Below are 12,882 nucleotides of genomic sequence, written 5' to 3'. Positions count from 1 at the left end.
ATCTAACACGGCGGTTGCATTAAGAACTAGTGTATCTTTCATTTGCTGTCCAACATGTATTTTTTTTTAAAGTTTATGATGAGTTCTTTGGTCAGATTAGGTGAGTGTCCAAAATATCTCCGGACAATTTGGTGAATCGATGCTACATATTCACAATGTATAACCACGGTTTGCAGCTCAAAATATGCACATTTTCAAAACAAAACATAAGTGTATTGTATAACCTGATGTTATAGGACTGTCATCTGATGAAGTTGGTCAAGGTTAGTGAATAATTTTATATCTTATGCTGGTTTTTGCGATCGCTACCTTTTGCTGCTGATAAATGCATTTGTGTGTTTGGCTATTGTGGTAAGCTAACGTGTATTACCTAATTACTCATCATAAAACATTTCTTAAAAATACACAGCGTACAGCAATTGAAAGACACAGATCTTGTGAATCCAGACAATATTTCAGATTTTCTAAGTGTTTTACAGCGAAAACACAATATAACGTTATATTAGCTTACCACAATAGCAAACATCACAACAGCATTGATTCAAGCAAAAACATAGCGATTAGTATAAGTCACCAAAAGATATACATTTTTTCACTAACCTTCTCAGAATTCTTCAAGTGACAGTCCTATAACATCATATTACACAATGCATATAGAGTTTGTTCGAAAATGTGCATATTTAGCGGCACAAATCGTGGTTATACAATGAGAATAGTGGCCAAAACTTAGAGCAATCTGTCCGGCGCCATCTTGGAGAAGCACCTATTCTAATCGAAAACTATTCATAAACTTGACTAAAAAATACAAGTTGGACAGCTAATGAAAGATAAATTAGTTCTTAATGCAATCGCTGTGTTAGATTTTTAAAATTAACGTTACTAGACATAGTGTGCGTTACAGCCAGACCAGTGCCTGCAAAAATGGCGACCAAACACTTTTACATTTTTCCACATAAATACGGAATAACATCATAAATAGCTCTTACTTTTGGACGAGCTTCCATCAGAATCTTGGGCAAGATGTCCTTTGTCCAAAAGAATCGTTGCACGGTCCTAAAACGTCCTCTTCACCTTTGGAATTAGCAGCTAACAATAGCTATGTCGCACAGACATGCCCAAACGTCAAAGCGCAATACTAAGGAAATACCGAAAATAGCAATATACTCGCATAAACTGATATAACTCGGTTTAAAATAACTTCGTTATGATGTTTCTAACACCTATATCGAATTAAATTACAGACGGATATAGCTAAGGCCGATAACTGAGCGTTTCAAAATGCCATCTTAAGGTCTTGCTTTGCGCAATGACGAACGACGAAAAGAGAGCTCACTTCGTTCCTTGGCCTTTTATAAGCTCTGAGAGCTACGTAGACACTCCATTCCACTTCTCATTGGTTACTGACATTCAGGGGAAGGCGGGTGCAGTTCATGTCGACCCATAGGACACATACAGAGCTTTAAACTGATCCGAGAACAGAGTCTCGTTTTCAGACCTTCGCAGTTCCTGTCATGGATTTCGCTGCAGAAAGAGTTCTGGTTCACCCACAGACATAATTCAAACTGTTTTAGAAACTAGAGATTGTTTTCTATCCAATAGTAATAATAATATGCATATTGTACGAGCAAGAATTCAGTACGAGGCAGTTTAATTTGGGAACGCTAAATGTCGAAGTTGAAACAGCACCCCCTGTAGTGTCAAGAGGTTTTAACAAACATAATCGATAATATTTAAACCGGACAGTAACCTACTCAATAAGAGAGAAAAAGAAAATGGAGCGCTACCCTCTCGCGCGCAGGAAATAATCTGAGGACACCTGACTACTTCTGAAAAATCTTGCTAATTTTTTTAAATAAAAGCCTGAAACTATGTCTAAAGCCTGGTCACAGCCTGAGGAAGCCATTGGAAAAGGAATCTGGTTGATACCCATTTAAATGGAAGAAAGACGGGCCAGGAAACACAGATTTAAAAAAATATATATCACTTCCGGGTTAGATTTTCTGAGGTTTTCGCCTGCAGAATCAGTTTTGTTATACTCACAGACAATATTTTGACAGTTTTGGAAACTTTGGAGTGTTTTCTATCCAAATCTGTAAATTATATGCATATTCTACAATCTGGACCTGAGAAATAGTCCGTTTACCTTGGGAACGTTATTAAAAAAAAAAAAAAAAATCTGACACCTAGCGTCAAGAGGCTAAACAATTGCCTCACAATGTATTCAGCTGTACAAATGGAGATATACATAATGGCTAATCCCTGGCTGTGACCCCACTCTCCTAGGGTGTCTCAGGAGGGGTTGGAATATGAAAAAACACATTTACATTTCAAATATCACATTCGTACATGTTACCTACTTGTACCTGCAGTGAAAAAGGTAAAATATAAGCACATTTCAGTTACTGAATTTAAAGCTTTAATCCAAATGCAAATGACTCGCGCTATCAGGTTTCAGGTATGACCCAGATGCAAACAGTGTCAAATAAACAAACTTTTATTTCTAGTACAGGGGTAGGCAAAGGTCAGTAATCCATAGAGGTGGGGCAAGGTATACAACGGCAGGCAGGTTCAGGGTCAGGGCAGGCAAAAATGTCAAAACCGTGAAGGACTAGAAAATAGGAGCAAGAACAGACAGGAGCAAAGGAACAAATGCTGGTAGGTTTCACGAAACAAAACTGGCAACAGACAAACAGAGAACACAGGTATAAATACACTGAGGATAATGGGAAAGATGGGCAACACCTGGAGGGGGGTGGAGACAAATCAAAAAGGAGACAAAGGAAACAGGAGACAAAGGGCTGTGAGACATAGTTTTAACTCTGGACACATGGAAGGTGGAATGTATACGGAGGGTACGGGGCAACAGAAGATGAACAGCAGAGTGACTAATGACCTTGGAGATGGAAAAGGTTCTGATAAACTGGGGGGAGAGTTTGCAGGATTCCACTTGGAGGGGCAGATCCCGGGAGGACAGCCGTACCTTCTGCCCGAGATGATATCGGGGTCCAGTGGCGATCCGCTTGTCGTCGATACCTCAAAGTGTTCTTAAGGCCCAACCGGGCTTTCCTCCAGGTATGACGACAGTGGCGAGCAAACATCTGGGCCAAAGGTCTGCCGACCTCTTCTTGCTCAGGGAAGAGCGGGGGTTGATACCCCAGGGAACACTCGAAGGGTGATAGGCCCCTAGCAGAACAGGGAAGGGTGTTGCGGGCATATTCGATCCACACAAGCTGCTGGCTCCAGGTGGTGGGGTTGGCGGTAACCAGGCAGCGCAGAGTAGTTTCTAGGTCCTGGTTGGCTTGCTCCGACTGGCCGATGGACTGGGAGTGGAACCCGGTGGAACGGCTGGCCAACGACCCAATGAGGGTGCAGAACGCCTTCCAGAACTGGGACAAGAACTGAGGACCCCGGTTGGAGACCATGTCTACTATCAGTCCATGGATCCGGAAGACATGCTGCACCCTGAGCTGGGCCGTCTCTTTGGCAGAGGGTAGCTTGGGGAGAGGAATGAAGTGGGCGGCATTGGAAAACCGATCCACTGCGGTCAGGATGGCGGTGCTGCCATCAGACAGGGGGGACCTATGACAAAGTCCAGGAAGATGTGAGACCAAGGACGGTGAGGGACAGGCAGAGGTTGGAGGAGTCAAGCCGGAGCTTGCCGAGGAGTATTGTTCTGTGCACAGATCGTGCGAGCGGCAACGAATGCGGAGACATCAGGAAACATGGCAGGCCACCAAAACTGTTGCCAGGCTCCGATGGGAGCCCGGGTGGCAGGCAAGCCTGGAGGAGTGGGCCCACTCCAGGACCGAGGAGCAGACCATGTCAGGAACGAATATCCGGTTATCTGGGCCCCCCTGGCGTTCAGCTTGGAACACTGCGCCTCACGAACCTGCTTCACTATTCCCCAGCTGAGTGCCATCGCCAGGCATGAGGTGGGAAGGGTGGTCTCAGGTTCCGGGGTAGTAGCCGTTGGACTATAGCGGTGTGACAGTGCATTCGGCTTGATATTCTTTGATCCCAGCATTGATTGAGAGGGAGAAGTTGAACCAGGTGAACAGTAGGGCCCACCTAATTTGCCTGGGATTGAGGCGCTTGGCAGTGCGGAAATATTCCAGGTTCTGTGGTCGGTCCACACAATGAAAGGATGTTCCGCTCCCTCCACCCAGTGCTTCCACTCCTCCAATGCCATCTCCACCGCGAGAAGCTCACGATTCCCGACATTGTAGTTCCTCTCCGTGGCGTTGAGGCGGTGGGAGAAGAAGGCGCAGGGATGTAACTTGAGGTCCAGGGCAGACCGCTGGGACAGGACAGCCCCCACTCTGACATCTAAAGCACCTAAAACTGGTGGGACGGGTCAGGATGAACCAAGATGGGAGCTGTGGTGAAGCGGTGTTTGAGATCCCAAAACACCTGGTCAGCAGCTGTTGCTGTAGCCACAGATAAAGTGGCGATAAAAGTTGGCAAATCCCAGAAAACATTGCAGTTGTACTCTGGACGTAGGCTGGGGCCAATCCACCATCCCCCTCACCTGGGATCCATCTGTTCACTCCCTGCAGCAATAATGTAACCCAGAAAGGGGATGGTGGAGCGATGGAATTCGCACATCTCTGCTTTTACAAAATGCTGGTTCTCCAAGAGGCATTGGAGAACATGTTGGACATGGAGGACGTGTTCTTGGGTGGAGCAGGAGAAGACGAGGATGTCATCGAGGTAGATGAACCGGTTCAACATGTCGCGGAGAACATCATGTTATTAACCAGAGCATGGAACACAGCAGGGGCATTGATAAGGCCAAATGGCATGACCAGATAATCGACTGCTGGCCATGTTGAAGGCAGTCTTCCACTCGTCCCCTTCCCATATTCGCACCAGGTGGAACACAGTGGCCCCCTGGAGCGGCTCCAAGGCCGAGGAGATGAGGTAGTGGGTAGCACTTCTTCACCGTGATGACGTTGAGACCCAGTAGTCAATGTATGGGTGCTGGGTTTTGTCCTTCTCCACAAAGAACTGTGTATTAGCGGAGGAGGCAGAAGGATGGATCAAATCAAATCAAATGTATTTATATAGCCCTTCTTACATCAGCTGATATCTCAAAGTGCTGTACAGATACCCAGCCTAAAACCCCAAACAGCAAGCAATACAGGTGTAGAAGCACGGTGGCTAGGAAAAACTCCCTAGAAAGGTCAAAACCTAGGAAAAAACATAGAGAGGAACCGGGCTATGAGGGGTGGCCAGTCCTCTTCTGGCTGTGCTGGGTGGAGATTATAATAGAACATGGCCAAGATGTTCAAATGTTCATAAATGACCAGCATGGTCAAATAATAATAATCACAGTAGTTGTCGAGGGTGCAACAGGTCAACACTTCCACCACTCCTGCTGTCTCTAGAGAGTTGAAAACAGCGGGTCTGGGACAGGTAGCACATCCGGTGAACAGCTCAGGGTTCCATAGCCGCAGGCAGAACAGTTGAAACTGGAGCAGCAGCACGGCCAGGTGGACAGCAAGGAGTCATCATGCCAGGTAGTCCTGAGGCATGGTCCTAGGGCTTAGGTCCTCCGAAAGAGAGAAAGAAAGAAACAGAGAAAGAGAGAATTGGAGAGAGCATACTTAAATTCACACAGGACACCGGATAAGACAGGAGAAATTCTCCAGATATAACAGACTAACCCTAGCCCCCCGACACATAAACTACTGCAGCATAAATACTGGAGGCTGAGACAGGAGGGGTCAGGAGACACAGTGTCTCCTGTGGCCCCATCCGATGATACCCCCAGACAGGACCAAACAAGCAGGATATAATCCTACCCACTTTGCCAAAGCACAGCCCCTACACCACTAGAGGGATATCTTCAAGCACCAACTTACCATCCTGAGACAAAGCCGAGTATAGCCCACAAAGATCTCCGCCACAGCACAACCCAAGGGGGGGGGGCGCCAACTTAGACAGGAAGACCATGTCAGTGACTCAACTCACTCAATTGAAACACCCCTCCTAGGGACGGCATGGAAGAGCACCAGTAAGCCAGTGACTCAGCCCCTGTAATAGTGTTAGAGGCAGTGAATCCCAGTGGAGAGAGGAGAACCGGCCAGGCAGAGACAGCAAGTGCGGTCGGTTCCTTGCTCCAGTGCCTTTCCGTTCACCTTCACACTCCTGGACCAGACTACACTCAATCATATGACATACTGAAGAGATGAGTCTTCAGTAAAGACTTAAAGGTTGAGACCGAGTCTGCGTCTCTCACATGGGTAGGCAGACCATTCCATAAAAATTGAGCTCTATAGGAGAAAGCCCTGCCTCCAACTGTTTGCTAAGAAATTCTAGAGACAATTAGGAGGCCTGCGTCTTGTGACCGTAGCGTACGTGTAGGTATGTATGGCAGGACCAAATCGGAAAGATAGGTAGGAGCAAGCCCATGTAATGCTATGTTGGTTAGCAGTAAAACCTTGACATCAGCCCTTGCCTTAACAGGAAGCCAGTGTAGGGAGGCTAGCACTAGAGTAATATGATCAAATTATTTGGTTCTAGTCAGGATTCTAACAGCCATATTTAGCATGAACTGAAGTTTATTTAGTTCTTTATCGGTAGCCGGAAAGTAGAGCATTGCAGTAGTCTAACCTAGAAGTAACAAAAGCATGGATACATTTTTCTGCATCAATTTTGGACAGAAAATTTCTGATTTTTGCAATGTTACGTAGATGTAAATAAGCTGTCCTTGAAACAGTCTTGATATGTTCGTCAAAAGAGAGATCAGGGTCCAGAGTAACGCCGAGGTCCTTCAGTTTCTTTTGAGACAACTGTACAACCATCAAGATTAATTGTCAGATTCAACAGAAGATCTCTTTGTTTCTTGGGACCTAGAACAAGCATCTCTGTTTTGTCCAAATTTCAAAGTAGAACATTTGCAGCCATCCACTTCCTTATGTCTGAAACACAGGCTTCCAGCGAGGGCAATTTGGGGGCTTCACTATGTTTCATTGAAATGTCCAGCTGTGAGTCATCTGCATAGCAGTGAAAGTTAACATTGTGTTTTTGAATGACATCCCCAAGAGGTAAAATATATAGTGAAAACAATAGTGGTCCCAAAACGGAACCTTGAGGAACACCGAAATTTACAGTTGATTTGTCAGAGGACAAACCATCCACAGAGACAAACTGATATCTTTCCAACAGATAAGATCTAAACCAGAACATAACTTGTCCGTGTAGACCAATTTGGGTTTCCAATCTCTCCAAAAGAATGTGGTGATTGATGGTATCAAAAGCAGCATAAAGGTCTAGGAGCACGAGAACAGATGCAGAGCCTCGGTCTGAAGCCATTAAAGAGGAGTCCGTAATTTGCTTTCTAATGATCATGATCTTTTCCTCAAAGACGTTCATGAATTTATTACTGCTGAAGTGAAAGCCATCCTCTCTTGGGGAATGCTGCTTTTTAGCGACAGTATCAAAAATACATTTTGGATTGTTCTTATTTTCCTCAATTTAGCTGGAAAAATAGGATGATTGAGCAGCAGTGAGGGCTCTTTGATACTGCACGGTACTGTCTTTCCAAGCTGGTCAGAAAACTTCCAGTTTGGTGTGGCGCCATTTCCGTTCCAATTTTCTGAAAGCTTGCTTCAGAGCTCGGGTATTTTCTCTGTACCAGGGAGCTAATTTCTTATGACAAATGTTTTTGGTTTTTAGGGTGCGACTGCATCTAGGGTATTGCGCAAGGTTAAATTGAGTTCCTCGGTTAGGTGGTTAAAACCTCTACCGCTTCTCCCTCCCGGATCCGGGATCCTCCTCATCAAAAAAGCTGACTAGCATAGCCTAGCCTAACGGGACAGGGATATCATATAATATAATTTTCATGAAATCACAAGTCCAATTGTAACGGTTTTCTTCCTGGGCTGAAAGAGAGGACCAAAATGCAGCGCGGCTAGTGTTCAACATGTTTAATAACGAACAAGTGAACACTACAAACAACAAACAAAATAACAAACCGTGAAAACCGAGACAGTCCTATCTGGTGCAGAACAAACACAGAGACAGGAAATAAACACCCACAAAATCCCAACACAAAACAAGCCTCCTATATATGATTCTCAATCAGGGACAACGATTACCATCTGCCTCTGATTGAGAACCATATTAGGCTGGACATAGAAACAGACAAACTAGACACACAACATAGAATTCCCACCCAGCTCACGTCCTGACCAACTAAACACATACAAAACAACAGAAAACAGGTCAGGAACGTGACACCAATACAGCAAATGAAAGATAAACATCTTGTGAATCCAGCCATCATTTCCGATTTTTAAAATGTTTTACAGCGAAAACACAATATATATTTATATTAGCTCACCACAATAGCCAAACACACAACGCCATGTTTTCACCATGTTTTCACCGCCAACATAGCTTTCACAAAACCCACAAATAGAGATAAAATTAATCACTAACCCTTGAACAACTTCATCAGATAATTAAATCAGAATAATTACAGAGAGCAACGTGAAATACCCAAATACTCATCATAAAACATTTATGAAAAATACATGTTGTACAGCAAGTGAAAGATAAACATCTTGTGAATCCAGCCAATATTTCCGATTTTTTTTAAGTGTTTTGCAGCGAAAACACAATATATATTTATATTAGCTCACCACAATAGCCAAACACACAACGCCATTTATTCACCTCCAACATAGCTTTCACAAAACCCACAAATAGAGATACAATTAATCACTAACCTTTGAACAACTTCATCAGATGACATTCATCTTATAACATCATGTTATACAATACATTTATGTTTTGTTCAAAAATGTGCATATTTAGAGCTACAAAAACCTCATCATAAACTCTTACAAAAAAATACTTGTGAAATGAAATGAAAAATACACTGGTTCTTAATGCAACCTCTGTGTTAGATTTTAAAAAATTACTTTAGTACAACGTACAGCATGCAATATTGTGAGACAGCGCACAGCAATTCTCCGCCTTGTTGGAGCCAACATAAACCACAAAAATACGAAATAACATCATAAATATTCTCTTACCTTTGTTGATCTTCCCATCAGAATGTAGTGCAAGGAGTCCTAGTTCCAGAATAAATCGTTGTTTTGTTTTAGAATGTCCATTTCTTCTGTCGAATTAGCAACTTTGGCTAGCCATGTGGAGCGCACATGTCCCAGAACTCTGGACGCATGGAACGAAAAATTCAAAAATTCACAATAAACGTCGAATAAACTGGTCAAACTCGGTTGAAAATCCATCTTTATGATGTTTTTCTCATATGTATCCATTAAAGTCCGAGCCGGAGCATTTCGTTGTGTATACCTAACACATTTCAGAAGACAATGTGGGGTTCCCTGGTGCGCAGTTGAATGCTGCCAATAAGGCGGACCTGTCACTCCAAAAGCTCTCATTCGGTCTCACATCAAGCTAGACACCCCATTCAACATTCTACTGCCTGTTGACATCTAGTGGAAGGCGTATGAAGTGCATACAGATCCATAAATATAAGCCAGTTGAATAGGCAGGCCCTGACACAGAGCCCCATTTCCAGAATTTTCACTTCCTGTTTGGAAGTTTGCTGCCAAATGAGTTCTGTTTTATTCACAGATATAATTCAAACAGTTTTAGAAACTTCAGAGTATTTTCTATCCGATAGTAATAATAATATGCATATTGTATGATCTAGAATAGAGTACGAGGCCGTTTTCCCAAAGTGAAAATAGCGCGCCCTATTAAGAAGAAGTTAACTGATTTTTGTCCTCTGACGTCCTTGGGTAGGCAGAGGGAGTCTGGAAGGGCATCAAGGAATCTTTGGGTTGTCTGAGAATTTATAGCACGACTTTTGATGATCCTTGGTTGGGGTCTGAGCAGTTAATTTGTTGCAATTGCAAATTTTATAAAACGGTGGTCCAATAATCCAGGGTTATGAGGAAAAACATTTATTCCACGGGCCAAAACTAGGTCCAGAGTATGACTGTGGCAGTGAGTAGGTCCGGAGACATGTTGGACAAAACCCACTGAGTGGCTTAAGCCATGTTTCAGTCAGGCCGATAACATCAAGATTATGATCAGTGATTAGTTCATTGACTATGACGGCCTTGGAAGTGAGGGATCTAACATTAAGTAGCCCTATTTTGAGATGTGAGGTATCACAATCTCTTTCAATAATGGCAGGAATGGAGGAGGTCTTTATTCCAGTGAGATTGCTAAGTCGAACACCGCCATGTTTAGTTTAGCCCAACCTAGGTCGAGGCACAGACACGGTCTCAATGGGGATAGCTGAGCTGACTACACTGACTGTGCTAGTGGCAGACTCCACTAAGCTGGAAGGCTGGCTAACAGCCTGCACCCTATTTCATTGTGGAGCTAGGAGAGTTAGAGCCCTGTCTATGAACCCAGCAGCTAGGGAGTCCTCATTGTAGGTCTCCATAACCTTGGTCTCTGGACCCAACAGAGAGTACAGTCATCCCCGGGGTAGAGTGGTGCCTGGGAGAAGGTCAATCCCACAGTCATATTGTCGGTGCGGAGCAGCGACTAGGCCCGGGACTTACTGAACACCTCCCGGAGGTCTTGGTACTCCGTGGGAATGGTGGACAGGGCCGGGGCAAATTCTGAGCCCACAGGAAGACGTCCTGAGGAGGGCTGAGCTGACTTCTGGCAAGGGGTGTGGCAGAACGGGCTCCAGCCCATGATGGCACCAGCAGACCAGTCAATGAGGTGATTGTGCTGCTGAAGCCAGGAGAATCCCAATACCATGGGAACCTGAGGAGACTTAATGAGCAGGAACTGGATCATCTCGCTGTGGTTCCCTGACACACGTACATTGATGGGGGTGGTATTGTGGGTGAACCGGCCTATAGAGCGCCCGTCCAGTGCTCTAACGTCCATGGGAATTTAGGGGGGCTGAGTGGGGCTCTCCAGCTCGGAAGCCAGGGTAGCGTCAATAAAGCTCTCATGAAAAGGGATGCGAGTAAGAGGAGAAGAAAAGTTATCCATATGGCCCACCAGAGTACTCACCCCTACCGGTGAGCCTGGTCTTTTAATGGACAGGTGGAGACAAAATGACCAGTAGTCCCACAATACAGACAGCTCTTAGTGTGAAGCCTGTTTAGCCTTTCAGCTGGAGACAGCCTAGCTCTGCCTCATTGCATGAGCTCGGGAAGAGGTGAATCAGCAGTCTTCGAAGGCTCTCGGGGGAACTCGGGTAGCCTCGGGTTCTTTCAGCAACGGAGCCATCGGGGACTTCCGGGATACCTCAAAGGTGAAGTGGAATCGAATCTCCTCTCCTTCCTTCGTTCAATCCGAAATATCAAAGCAATGAGCGAGTCGAGATCCGTCGGTAATTCCCGGGCTTCAAGCTCATCCTTTACTTCCTGCAATACTCCGTGTAGGAACATGTTGAACAGCGCTTCCTGGTTCCAAGCACTTTCAGCTGCCAATGTGTGGAGATCCACCGCGTAGTCTGCCACACTATGGGAGTCTTGACATAGCTGGAGCAGCTTGCGAGCAGCCTCTCTCCCGGACAACAGAGAATCAAACACCCTCCGAACCTCCTCCATGAACTCCTCCGGACTGAGGCAGCGTTATGATGTACGCTATCCTTGAGCGGTCTGAGGAGAGCGAAGAAGGCTGCAGATTGAAAATGAGGGAGCACTGCGAGAGAAAAGCCTGGCAGGTTCTGGAATCTCCAGCGTAGCGTTCCAGAGGTGGTAAGCGGGGTCCTCGGGACACTGGGGTAGGCTGGGAGATCACCATTGTGGTAGGCTGCCTAACAGACAACCCACAGAATTGCTCCAGCAATGTTTTAAATGCTCGGTCATGGCGTTCGGCCAAGGTCTGGAACCCTTTCATGAGACTACGAAGCAACTCCTTGTGCCTTCCAATGGTGGCTCCTTGGAAGGAGAGGGCATTGCAGAGCTGGTCCGAGTCTGCTGGGTCAGTCATATCAGGTTCGTTCTATCAGGTATGACCCAGATGAAGAGTGTCGAAGAAACAAATGTTTTTTCTAGTACAGGGGCAGGCAAACAACGGGTCAAAGGCAGGCAGAGGTCAGTAATCCAGAGAGGGTGCAAAAGCTACAGAACAGCAGGCAGTCTCAGGGTCAGGGCAGGCAAGGGTCAATAATCCAGAGAGGTGAGGCAAGGTAGAAAGCGGCAGGCAGGCTTAGGGCAGGCAGAACGGTCAAAACCGGGAAGGACTAGAAAACAGGAGCAAGAACAGACAGGAGCAGGGGAACAAACGCTGGTAGGTTTCACGAAACAAAACGAACTGGCAACAAAGACCACAGGTATAAATACACTGGAGATAATAGGGAAGATGGGCGACACCTGGAGTGGGGTGGAGACAATCACAAAGACAGATGAAACAGATCAGGGTGTAACACGTGCTGCTTTTCTTGAATTGTGGAGGGAGAAGAAGTTACATAATTACATTTGATTACCGGTAATGAGTTAGGAAAACCTTTCTCAAAAACCTCCCAGCAAGATGTATCACTTCATGATGCAAAAGTGGTATATGGTTAACCAAGAGCTCTTACTTGACTATGTCCCAAATGGCACCTATTTTTGACCAAAGCCCTATGGGCCCTAGTCAAAAGTAGTACTCTACATAGGGCCATTTTGGATGAACAGTGTGTCATTTGGAAAAATTGGTTGGTCAACAACTTCCTGATTTTTAACAAGACCCCCCTGAATGGCTCAGACTCAACCTTAAGGGAAATATCCACCCTCCATATTCACAGAGAGAGAACTGAATGACTGCATCACACTGTAGCTTGCTACATTCCTGCGGGGTGAAGTTTTTGGCTCTACATATGTGTGGGCACAGATGTAAGAGCCTTTTAAAGCAAAAAATATAAAAATAGTGATACTTGGCATGACA

The sequence above is a fragment of the Salvelinus alpinus genome, chromosome 10 (genome assembly GCF_045679555.1).
Source record: "Salvelinus alpinus chromosome 10, SLU_Salpinus.1, whole genome shotgun sequence".
Lineage (NCBI taxonomy): Eukaryota > Metazoa > Chordata > Actinopteri > Salmoniformes > Salmonidae > Salvelinus > Salvelinus alpinus.
Note: the sequence above shows the minus strand (reverse complement) of the source record.